The sequence below is a fragment of the Lasioglossum baleicum genome, chromosome 5, assembly GCF_051020765.1.
Source record: "Lasioglossum baleicum chromosome 5, iyLasBale1, whole genome shotgun sequence".
In the NCBI taxonomy this organism is placed as follows: Eukaryota; Metazoa; Arthropoda; class Insecta; order Hymenoptera; family Halictidae; genus Lasioglossum; species Lasioglossum baleicum.
This window is the reverse complement of record NC_134933.1, coordinates 7,526,502-7,539,979: the sequence shown is the minus strand read 5'-3', so window position 1 is coordinate 7,539,979 and position 13,478 is coordinate 7,526,502. Positions and strand designations below refer to the sequence as shown.

The window sequence follows — 13,478 nt, the reverse complement described above, 5'->3', positions numbered from 1 at the left end:
ATCTTATTTTTAATGGGAACAGCCTCTGTAGATCTAAAACAAATAAAAATTGTACGAAATTCTATCGAATTATATATAGTAGTGAACAAAAGTTTAAGGACGCTCTACAAAAGACGTTTACTATTTTAACATTAATATACGATTTGAACTTTTTTGGGAAGCTAGAGCAATTAGTTTACTACTGGATGTGAAAAGAAATTTTTTCAGAAATTTCAATTTATCGGAATTGTTGAAAAAATACTAAAAGTGGCATTTTCACAATTCCGACCAAATGCATTTTTTCAACATATTTTTTACACATCGTTTACTAAACTAATTCTTCTAGCCTTACAGAGAAATTGAATTGTCGTTTGGTCCATTCATATCAAAGTTATCCTAATTTAAAGTGTGTGGAATCAGTTATGCTCCTTACTGTAGCTATAAAAATCGTCCGTTGTCTGAGGGTTGAACATGAATATAGGTAAAAATTCCTGTTTTACAATAGCATAATTGTTTCGACTTCCACGTTCTTTATGACTGCGGAGTAACGCTTGAAATACCGTGCGAATGACTCTCTGTCTCGTATTTCAGCCGGCATGTCGCAATTTAAACGCATTCGTAGCTTATTATCGGAGCACTTTAATAATCCGCTATTTAGATTCGGAATATATTGCGAAGCTTGCTAGAGTTCATCATATCTTTGAGAATATATCTGGTCATACATTACAATTAGCGCGGTTATGCAGTCTCATTCTTTCATTAATGTGACGTGGAGTGGAGCGACGATGACCTAATTAGGTGATTAAACTCCCGACGACTTCGACGGTAACCACTTCAGCCCGAGTCTTCCAAAATCCCGCGGGTTCATCATAAAACTTAATGATTTCGTTCTCCCCTGATAACGCGCAACCCGTTATATATCATATCACGGTTCGCGTGTGTAATAATTAGTAATGGGATCAAGAACGTTTGGCGTATAGCGCGCGCTAAAATACGATTACTCGGATTAGCCGATCCTCGCAAAAACAAGGTCTTAAGGATCGAAGACTTGATCCTTCTGGCCGCAATTCGCTCTAGGACCTAGAACCAGTCTTAACAGAAATGGATTACCCGAACTAGGACTTTTATTGCTCCTCGGATTTTCTGATATCCCAGTCCTTATTACCCAACTACATACAGCCGATCCAACAAGCATTTGAACACTAATAGCCGACTCTTAATGGGAAATGTCAAAAGTATTTCGTGGACTAATAAAATATAATGGATATAATCATCGAACACTTGTGAGTGATATTCATGTCAGGCATGTTTCTGTTTAACAATATAAAAACAAACGAATCATTTTTATATTTCTGGGAAAAAACTGGAAATTTCAAAGCCGACTGTCACAGGTATTAGTTGCACTCGTTCGCTTTATCAAAAAGTTTTGTTTGTTTCTGTACAGATAAAAATTGACAGAGATGCTTTTAAAAGCCTGTCACATACAAATCGTTGTACCTTCATCATTTACAGAAATGTTTTAATGAAATTTCAAAGTAATACCGTAAGGATTACTGTTGTAGCTTTATATTTTACTGGATTGCAGCGTACTGTTACGAAAAAAACTCAATTTTACACATGAAAAATTACTTAAACGTCTAACGGGTCTTTCATCGTTCCCCGGTGTACGTAACCGATCCATTTTAATCCTTTGCTCACTCCTGCCAATTTTAATGGGAATCTAAACGAAATTTCTCTTCTCCCTTTCATCTGTTTATTTAAAATCGTGTACGGTTGTTAGCCATTATTTATTTCTATTTTGTATAGATAGTATTGGGTTGGAAAGAAAATATTTATTCATATGTTTATTCGATAACGTGAGAAGTTACCTCGAAAGTGGCAAAAACTAATAGAACAGAATGGAAAATATTATATGTTATTGAATAAATCTATGAATGAGTATCTGAATTTTAGCTTTCAATTCTAATTTATTGGGTTGGCAAGAAAGTAATTTCGGTATTTTAAGGGAATCACATCAGGTGTTGCGCCTTGCCTGGACGTTTCGGACGCGTTATCAGATGTAAAAACGAGGGCGCCAGAAGTGCGGGAGTTTAGTAGCAGCAATTTAGTGCAACAATAGGCGTGCTTCTTGCGCCGGAGTTCCTAATTTAAATTGTTGTCGGCTGAAAGTGCTCTTTGTCTAGACTCTCGAAAACATGGCGGCCTCCACTCCTTGTGTCATATACCTTTTCTTTACGGTATCTCTAATATCGGGTATTTGCCCGATAGTGGCCTGGCAATACAACAAAAGACTCGGCCAGCAATTATGGAAACGGTGCTGGAACTGTGTAGGGATGGTTTAAGGTAGGTATCTTGGGTAAAGTGATAGCAAAAGTGGCTTTCGTTTCTCATTTCTCGGCCTCGAGTGTAACTCTATAGTGTGCTGAAGGTCTCGCGGCGCCGCGACCCTCGTTCAAGAACGATCTTAAACTCGAACGTTGAGCAAAGGTTTGTCTTCGTTTAATGAGCAAGCGTAGAGTTCGCGGAGGAACGTGAAAATAGTTGATACGTTCTTTCATTCGATTCACAGCGTGCGGCTTTGCGCTATGCCGCAGCGCCGTTTTAGAGACGCTTGCTTTCTTTCTTGGCAAATTGTTCATGACGGTCCCGAGCTGTTGATAGCTGCTAATGATTCGCGCGTTGCACTGAAAGAGAAACTGCGGAGCTTTATGCAAAATAAAAATTGTCTATATCCATTTCAGGAAGCAGGAACTAAATAAACACTTACTTCTTTCATTAATTATTTCAATATGCTAAAAATTGTTTTTATTAATCATTTACTACGACTATTGGGTTGGCAAGAAAGTAATTTCGGTATTTTAAGGTGAAGTGAAAACCAATTTGGTAAAAGATCATCGAACAAAATGGAAAACATTTTATTCGTTAAAGTTTATTGCTTGAATAAAAAAATTGGGCTCTATTTCACCTTAAAATGCCGCGAGAAATCGCTGTCTTGCCAACTCAATGGTTTGATAAACGAATTTTATAGAACCAGTTTGTAGATATTAAAATATAGCTGCGGTTCGGTAACGTTTCCCTAATGCGCTTTTAATTATAGCACAGTTTCTAGCCGAGAGCATGTGTGCAGCTAATACACGAAGACAATGCGAGGATTAAAGCAATAGTTCGCGGTGCGAATGGCCGTCACACAGTGGCTCTTACGATAAATTAATAATCACCAGACATAGGGAGATGGAACATGCGTTTCAATTAGCGGGATCCTTTGTAACGGTGTTGTAACAAACTTGACGCACACGTGCGTGGATTATGACTGCACGTTGGATGTGTATCGTGCACCAACTGCACTCGAACGCTGCCGCCATTGATTATTAGCGTGTACCAAGGCTGTCGCTGACAATTTGCAGATTATGCATTTGACTCCCGAGACCGTTCTCTGTTAGCTAATATTCGCCTACCCTCGTTCAGAAGTCGTGTCCCTCTTCCCAAACATTAATCACATATTGTATGAAATATCTTATTGCGTTTTTCTGTAGCTTCAGAATGCCAAAGCAAAGATATGAATATATGTAGCTGGTCGGCCGAATGGGAATTCCGTTTTCTATCTCACTACGTTTCTATTTACTAATTCGACACGGATGAGTATTAACACTAAACCTACCATCACTGGTCAAAATGATCGGTTCCAAATTTTCCCTCAATTTTAAATTTTAATATTATCGGTATATAGGGGAAAATTAAAGTTACACAATTATATATATAAATATAAAAATAATTAAAGTGTGTCCAAAAATAAATTTTAAATTAAACTATAAATATTAGAGAATATTAAAATTAATGTGTTACAGACAATTTAATATCTTTTATTTGACACTTATTGAAATAATAACAATTATTTTTGTATAATTATTGTATAGATGTCTTTAATAGAGTGGGTATTACGATAGAAGACGCACAAAGTCTAAATCAAAATAATCTTGTCATTTTTATAAGGGAGGATGTTCCAGTTACTTTTGAGGGTCGGTAGGCTTACATTAGCGTTAAATACCAATATAATCATTGCATTTCTAAAGCACATTACGAAGGTCCACTGAAGCGTTAGATAATATTGTCTAAACACGAATGTAGGTAAAAATTCATTTTTTACAATGACATTTTATATGAAAATTTGAAACATTATCTTTCACTCTAAACTTGAACTGATGCTCCAATGATTCTTTTATCTTTCTCACGATTTCGAGCGAATATTTTGTAACAGGTGTAGGTAGCATAATATACGGTTCTTGAAATTTAAGAATCCTTGAAACTTCAATTTACAACATTGTTCGTACGACTATCTCCAAGTTCGCTCGACGTCTAATTTAAAGTGCGGTAACATCTCTCGCGTCCCGAATGTTTCTTGTTCCGTCAAACATCCTGAAACGAGGCCACGATGCACGGTCCAGTTAACGTGGCTGGGAAACTGATTAACATAAACCGCCATGAACACCGACCCATCTTTTGCACTATTTCGTATATCGCGGGCTAGTTCGTGCGTGTGAATAAATAATTCCGGCCGCAGGTTGTTCGTTGTTCCATCGTTTCTCTCCGGACTGCGCCAGGCCGCGCTACCTTTTGTGCTCGAATAATATACACAGTATGTTTGGTAACTTCCGAAACAGATTCAATCAAGCAATAGTAACCCTGTTACAAGCCGCGGTTAATCAGCGATCATTCAGGCTTCGACAGGCTTTACATGGTATGGTACCAGTTATGAATTTCAATAGAACCTACTTTTACGGAGGCAGATCGAAATGATCAAAATCGAACTAATATTTGTCCTAATTAGACTGCGGAATTTGTACAAGATAAAAATTTGAGAATGAAAGAGAGAGAGAGCCAGAGAGAAATGAAAGCTAAAGAAAAATATATTTCTTTGCGAGTACTTTCAATGGGATGGAAATAATACAACCACGTTTTTCAATTCATTCAACGTTTCAACAGTTTTGTACACCAATTTTTGTCATAGTTGCATACCAGAGATGGGCAGTATCTAAATACAAAATTATTCAAATACGTTCTAGATACAAATAACCTGTATCTTTCGCCTTGTATTCGAAGTCGATTGCAGCGCCACAATGTATCTGTAACTTCATCTGTCGAGCGCTGCGGTTTGGAGAGTTTATTCATCTGTCTCTCCGACGATTTTCTGGTTATCTTCGACTTGTATTTGAGAGTCGAATACAGCGCCACGATGTATCTTACGGTTGTATCTGTCGTTAACTTGCTTGCAGAGTTATCCGTCAGATTTTATTTGAAGAAATAGATTCGTAATCATATGGATTATTTGAATCCCCAGATGTCGCGCGAGATTTATCCGTCATCTTGTATTCGTTATTTGAAGCTGGATTTAGCCAGACGATTTATTTGACGCTTGTATTTGTGACGAGTAACTGGAAGAGATGAAAATCACATGTATCTTTATTTGATATCTTTATTTGATTTCAAATACACTGAGATCTTGATGCGACATTGCCACGTCGTAATACATATGCAATGTAATACGAGGAACGTATTTACATTTACAGTGACTTTCATTATTATTCCATATTCGGATACTCTAATAAGGACTATAACACTTGTTTAAACAAATACATTTGTATTATTTAAACGATTGGTTAAACAAACAATTTTTATTATTTAAACACATGTTTAAACAAATAGAGTTTCATTATTTGGACGATTGTTTAAACAAGTACATTTGTATTATTTAAACGATTGTTTAATCAAACAAATTTTTATTATTTAAACACATGTTTAAACAAATAGAGTTTCATTATTTGGACGATTGTTTAAACAAGTACATTTGTATTATTTAAACGATTGTTTGATCAAACAAATTTTTATTATTTAAACACATGTTTAAACAAATAGATTTTCATTATTTGGACGATTGTTTAAACAAATACATTTTATTATTTAAACAGATGTTTAAACAAATAACTGTTTATTATTTAAGCAATTGTTTAAACAAATAAATTTTTATTAAAAAAATATATATAAATATTTATATTTTTTTATTTTGTACATACTTATATATATATATATATGTAGATATATATATATATATTTATAACAATATATTAATTTATGTATATATCGGGGACCGTACAAATAAGCTTACGCGACAGGTGAGCGACCGTCGCGTTGCATCGCCGTGGGTTTACGTCAGTTTACGTGTAGTGAAGTTAGTTTAGCACATGCTTGTGCACGTGTTTGTAATAGAGTATTCCAATTAATAAAAAGCGTGTGTAAGTGATTCGGTAACTTCAGCCACCTGTCACGCGATTGTGTTGGTGAAATTTGTCACTGTCACAGGTAAGTTTTTATTTTATTGATATGATATATAATTTCCATTATTTGTAACAATATGTTGACATTTTCAGGTAACCTGTCAATTCCTGATTTCCGATGACTTGGTATTGTGTTGGTGAAACTTGTCACTGTCATTTCAGGTAAGTTTTTATTTTATATTTATTTTCTCAGACATTGAAACATTACTGACAAAAGGAAAATTAAAAAATATTATTAGGTTGGAGAGAAAATTCTAACGTATTTTAACTTTAACACTAATCCTACCAACAGCGGTCAAGATGACCAGTTCCAGATTTTTTATTTTACAATTAGAAAGTTAATAATACTGATTTCATAAGAAACAATTGTATAGATATCTGTAGTAGTGCACATTTTACAATAGGAGCCATACAAAGTCTAAATAAAATCAATCTTATCATTTTTATAAGGGAACATGTGTGTACCAGTTACTTTTGAGGCTCGGTAGGTTTAGCGTTAAAGAAAACATTTGATTCAATTTATAAAAATACATGTTTAATATTATTCAATTATATAATTTTCATTATTTGTTACAATATGTTGTCATTTCTCAGATAACCTGTCAATTCCTGTTTTCCCATGACTCGCTAGTTAACATGTGTTTTGATTTACAAGCAAAATTACCTGTTTATTTAAAATACGACATAGCTTTCCCTCCAACCTAATATATTCATGCTAAAAATCTTCCCGTTTATTGGACAATGCTTTTCACCAAGAAATTCTAATTTTTAGATGCAGCGAAGATATCCAAAACATCAGTTCATCAGAAAGAAAATAGTATTTCCATACAGATGTGACTTACATTAGCGGAGGACCATGGAAAAAAACAAAACAGTTTCAAATTATTAACACAAATAAGTAGAAATGATTTATACACCCTGCACAAATTATAATAAAAACATATCATTAATAACATATTATTCCTTTCTTTTAACAACTCCTTGCGTTATTTATTAAATTATTAATAATTTAGTATAAATTGTATAAATTTATGCACAAATGTAAAATTTATGTATTCAAACGAATAAAAATTATTAATAAAAATAAATAGAGATAATTTATACACCCTGCAAAAATTATAATAGAATCTACAATTATCGTGTTATTTAACGAGCAAAAATTGTTTTAAAAATTACTGACAAATATAAACTGAATTACTTTATTAATAACATATTATTTCTTTCTTTTACCAATTCCTTCCCTTACTTATGACTTGTATGTATTTAGTTAAATGCATCTATATGGTGTGAGGTACAAAATTAAATATTGACAATACTTCACAACTTTTACAATATTTCGTACATAACCGTGGTAACGTTTAACCTTCAAAAATAAGAAATTTTAGGAGCCTACAAGCTCCCCTTGTTCTATGAGCTCCACAGTTTTTAAACCGATCATTTGTACATTTAGTGTTACGATTTGGCAACGTCGCATCAAGATGTATTTGAAATCAAATACAAATTACGATTAAAGATACATGTGATTTCATCTCTGAGAAATACTCGTCACGAATAAAAAAATTGAATAAAGTATCTTGCTACGTCGAGCTTCAAATACATCTGAAGGTTAAGATGAAATCGTCCCATTGAAATCTCACAGATACATTTCCAATAGCCAAAATCTGACGGATACAACCGCAAGATACACGGTGGCGCTGCTTCGACTCTCAGATAACTGTGAAAGATACACTGAAAATTCTCACGCTGTATCTTACGGATAGTGCCTCTTGAATAACTTCTCGCCGCTAGAGGCGTTGAATACGCATACGCAGTTACTTCGAGCTCAGATAACCTACAGATGTCAAATGAAATTTTTTGGAGAGTATCTTACAGATACACTGTGTCGAATATGTATTTCAGGAAAATAACTACAGATAAAAGATAACTTTCATTTATCTTTTATTTGAAAATTTTAGATACATTTTTGCCCATCTCTGTTGCATACATAGTTCAACTTCAAGTACTAATCAAATTACATTTCGCCCTTTGTGTCGCATACATTTCGTTACACCTGCTTCTCTTTTCCAATTCTTCTTAATTTAACTTCTGCCTTTATTAGTCGTTCAACTGCCGGTTCTTGCTTCTTGAAACACAATTACTTGCTTTAACGTACATTCCATTCCATAACAATTCTCTAACAAATGTTAGGGCACATTCCATATGTTATTTGAGTTAAAATAGTTATCCTGTGAATGATGGGAATGCATTTATTAAGGTTTCAGTGGACTTCTAAAACAGCGTGTAAAGGAGAGTAGCCGTTGGACCAGTTCCAAGGACCTAATTTACAATTCACAGTCAATTAGTATCACTAACAACATTGTAAATACTTTTCTCCTCCAAGATGTACGGAGTTAAATCGTACCCAAATCGTAATTCATATCGTTTATGGGTCATATACATTCTTGCTTCGAGATATTTAAAGGAAAAGGATATTAACAATAAATGTTGAAATAACAAGCACTATTTAACGGTTCATTTTTAACAATATCGTAAAAATTACATTGAATTAATCTAGCTTAAATAATTTTTTCAAAATAACTTACAATAACGCTACCCAACTGATACTCACTGATTTGAATGAAATTTAACGTACTTATTAAACACCGAAAAATATTAAATACGTGTTTTTTTGTTTCGGCTAAATACGCCGTTTGTGGCCACAAACGTTTCCATCTTCAGAGGTTGAGGGGTGCTTTCTACCCCTAAAAAGCATATTTAGCCGAAACAAAAAAACACGTATTTAATATTTTTCGGTGTCTAATAAGTACGTTAAATTTCGTTCAAATCAGTGAGTATCAGTTGGGTAGTGTTACTTGTTAGACCATTTTCATAATTATGGGCACATATCGGACGAAAACTGTATTGGGCTCACAATTATGGCGGTGGAAATTGTGCGGAGCCAGCGGTATTCGCACAATACGTTCAGCCTCTGGGACTTATTAAGCTTGCCGTGAGCGTTACGACGGGCGGTGGGGGGTGGCTTCTGGCGACAAAACCCGACTGTTTTGTAAGGAAAACAACATTAACCAGTCCGTGCATAAGGGACGCGGTTTTTTTCTCATCGTGCCGTAGAAATTCCGTGAGCATTGTCGCGACACAGTATCTGGCCAAGGCTGGTCGAAGAGAATGCCGTAGCAGCAAGTATATTGAGGATTACGGGTAGGTGAATACTTCATTATGAAGGCTTGCATGAAGGCTTGCAGAATGATAATACTTTAACAGGGGCGAGCATGCCTGTGGTTGTCCCACGGACCATCGGACCAGCCTCCCCCACTCCCGTTTCGTCCCTATCTTTCCAGCGCTTTGATGGAAACGAATTATTCTTAACTAGAAAAGGGAATATTTCTCTGTTCTCGGTTTCGTTATTTTTTCTTCTTCGCTGCGCGTCCTTTCTCGTCCGACGTCGGTTCGACGATAATTGTGGCGAGATTTATCGTTTCAGCGTTCCTCCTTTTTTTCTCTCTCTCCCTCCCCGAGGAAACACAAAGTCCTCCTTTTTCCCCTAATTACACGGGTTACTTGAGTTCCCCTCGATTATTCAGCGGGTGCATTACGTAACCACGTAAAAGTCCGCTGAAAATCCCCGACCCTCGCTAAAAAGTACATTTCTCGTCGGTGATTGTAGCGAGCTGCAATTAACCCGTTTCTTTATCAGCGTTACCGAAAGTATTAGGGGAAGCCTGGCAGACGGGGCGCTGTATTGGGGCGAAACGAATGTCGAATTAGTCCGCCGTGGCGTCCTACTCGTTTCAGTTTCTCGATACTCGGGAGAGGACCGAGAATAAAACGAAGAAAAGACCGACAAGAGACAGCACTCCTCGTAGGTGAATTGATCCTCGGGATGTCCGGTGTTCGATAGAGATCCTTCGCAATAACTGGTCCAATCTATCCCTTCGGATTCTCCTACCACTTCGCCCCCTCCCCTCTTTATCCTTGTGTCCTTGCTTTCCCCGATCTTCGAGTCGTTGGTTCTTCTGATAAGTTGGTCGGACAGTCAACTGACCGGCCAACGCGCCGTCTTGTATCGAAAGCACGTATCGTTCTGTCACGATTTATCATTGAGATGGCTGTACGGCCGATATTGTTGCTGCCGCCGATAAAGATCACGTACGCTCCACGAAGATCTATGAGAAAGTCCCTCCGGAGAATTGCCGCGTAAGCGAGGATCAAACAACCGGCCACTTTTTTCCTCGGCGAAATAATTCGATCCAGCGAAATCGTATCCTTTGAAATAAGGATGCGTCCTCTTCTTCTTCTTCTTCTTCTTCTTCTTCTTCTTCTTCTTCGTCTAAGTAGATAGATATGTACCGGCGTTCTCCTTCTTCGTCTACGCTCGCCGCTTTACCGTCGATCTCGAAGTTTTCAGCACAATCAGCCCCTTGGTCCTTCGTGACTTCACAGACGAATTAACCCTTTTGCTGACAAACTGCAAAGGTGTCTTCGAACTTAAAAGTTTTCCGACCTACCGACCCTCTAAAGTGGCTGGTATGTCGCCTTTGAAAATAACACGACTTTATTTGGATTTTGTTGATTTTTGTTATAGAAACTATTTCCACAATTTTCCCGTAATTGTAAAATAAAAACTGTGAAACAGGTCAGCTGATGGTGGTAGCCTTTGGAGATGACAGGACTTTATTTGGATTTTGTTGATTTTTGTTATAGAAACTATTTCCACAATTTTCCCGTAATTGTAAAATAAAAACTGTGAAACAGGTCAGCTGATGGTGGTAGCCTTTGAGGAGATGACAGGACTTTATTTGGATTTTGTTGATTTTTGTTATAGAAACTATTTCCACAATTTTCCCGTAATTGTAAAATAAAAACTGTGAAACAGGTCAGCTGGTGGTAGTAGCCTTTGAAGATAACAGGACTTTATTTGGATTTTGTTGATTTTTATTGTAGGAACTATCTTCACAATTTTCCCGTAATTGTAAAATAAAAACTGAGAAACTGGTCAGAGCTAGCGGAGGTAGGTTTCGTATTATCATATAGTGAGTAGGGGTGGGCGGGTCTACCCGGAAACTTCGACTCGATTTTGATATTCTTAAAAATGTCGATGGTTTCCTTGGATGTCGAAATTTTGGGCTCAATGCTCAACCTGAAGGTCGTCGCACAACTTTCAGATCTTGATCCTGTCATTAGAACGTCGAACCACTTTTCCCGTGTAGGACGCGTTCTCGATTTCGAGAAAAATCTTCTTCATCCGGTCTACTCTGCATACCGGGCGAAAACGTTGGAAAAGTTGAACAGTGTCAAGAGTATCCAAGGGTCGTAACACTGCAGAGTTGGATTTTATTAATGTCACTTTAGCCGGGGCTCGTTCCAAGGAGCAGACCATGGGACTCGCGACTGCGGGTGAGATATGAGGGGAGAATACGGCAGAGGGTTTTAAGGTCGGATTAAAGGATTGCACCATGGCGCATGGTAGTGCCGACGACGACGCCGAATCGATGACGTCTGCGAAGGGAGATGAATGGGCTGGAGGCCAGGTGAACGGTATATCTCGGGGAACTGTCTCGCCGACTACTTATTTCGAACTTGGAAGATCAGCTCTGGCTCTCTCTCTCTCTCTCTCTCTCTCTCTTGCTCTCTCCTCTCGGATCGTATCGTTTTCAGAATCACTTTTGGATGCAAACGATCCGCCAGAGAATCAAAACCTCGTTTGACGCTGTCGCTTTGCCTTCTGACGCAAAACTGACCCGTCTAATCATCAAATATTCGCTGACCGGCTGCAGCCTCTCCTTTGAGAAACTTTGATTCACGCTGGCGATGCCTTTCGAGCTCAGTTGCGAAACAAGCTTCAGTGTAAACTGGATTTCCACAGAGAACAGTGAGTGAGACGACGTTTGCTGGAGGTATGGCTGTCACCGTGACGAACAGACTCCTTTCCCGAGGACCAAATGAATTTCTTACGGGCACAACCTATTTTTAGGACAAGCGACTTCCGTTTTGAACACTGCCGGTTCATAATCCTGCAAATCTGTCACAAAATCAAACGAATTTAATACGGCAGATGCTCTCCATTTAAAATGAACTGGTTCACACAATCGGGTGGTTCATGTAATAGGAATCCACCTGTCTCCAACTACTGACTGTGATTTTTGGTTCATTTAATAGGATCATTTAAGAGGATTTCGCTTAGCTAGGGTTCTGTTAACCGGGCGCTGTGTGCTGAAATTTCATTCCTATAAATGCAGTTCATATGAACTAAGTTCCACTGCATTAATGGAACTAAAACTAGAAAGACGAAATTTATCATGCCGGTTACTCCATTAACCTGTCGCTACAGTTTTCATATAACAATCCAATTTAATCTACTCCACTGTGCCAGAATAAATATTTATTTATTTTGCAACTGCATTCTCAGAAAGGTCCTAGTACGATACATCGTAATCTGAGTAAACATTGGTACCACTTAAGGATGTTCTGGAGGTACAATGGGAGACAAAAGAGTACAAGAAATTCGAAATCCATCAATATATTGGCAATGAAAGCCATTTATGAGTATATTTTTGTTTTTGAGTGTATTTTTGTTTGGAGTTTCTAGTTGCGTTTTTTCAAGGTTTAAATAGGGAGATAGCGCCCTAGATCGATCTTTTATCTAGCGTTTTTGACTACTGAAAACCCCCGTGTTTGTATTATCGAGAAATGAGAAGGCGAATCCCGCACCCTTGCAATCCTGGTAAAAGGAGTCTACTCCCTTAAGAGTTGTTGCACAAGCTAATAATATTATTTATATCGTGGTACGGCATTGAAGCAAATAAGCACAGAGGGGGGAAAGCTTTTCAGGCTGTCGTCGTCGAACGCTAATTGGAAGACAAATTACCGGTCCCTCTCGACTGGTCCAGCCATTTCGTGTGCAGAAATTATCCTTGAAGTCCACGCGGCCCTTCGACGAGAAAACGAAAGGAGAGCGAGGGCCGCGCGTGGCAAGTAGGCTCGTCGTAAATACACTCTCCGTGTCTGCACTTTCCATTTCACTTCTTTCGACGGGTGTGGATTACTGTCGACAGGGTTAAGCAAAGCTTCGAGCAGAGCTTCTTTCGTCGAGGACAACTGAAAGAGGAGAAAGAGGCGGCCGACTGTAATGCCTCTGGCACCCTATTGTATCAACTTTCAAGTTCAGACCAT

General features: G+C 37.5%; 1 protein-coding gene and 1 long non-coding RNA gene across 7 annotated transcripts in view; one reads left to right on the top strand and one right to left on the bottom strand.

The window, feature by feature from the left end:
- Dpr12 (defective proboscis extension response 12) overlaps positions 1-13,478 on the bottom strand; it is a 170,442-nt gene that overhangs the window by 41,694 nt on the left and 115,270 nt on the right. The gene's annotated exons all lie outside the window — the stretch shown is intronic.
- On the top strand, positions 6,081-7,263 carry LOC143208730 (uncharacterized). The gene is made up of 3 exons (XR_013008965.1): positions 6,081-6,333; positions 6,402-6,470; positions 7,081-7,263. It is a non-coding gene; the product is annotated as an uncharacterized LOC143208730 (long non-coding RNA).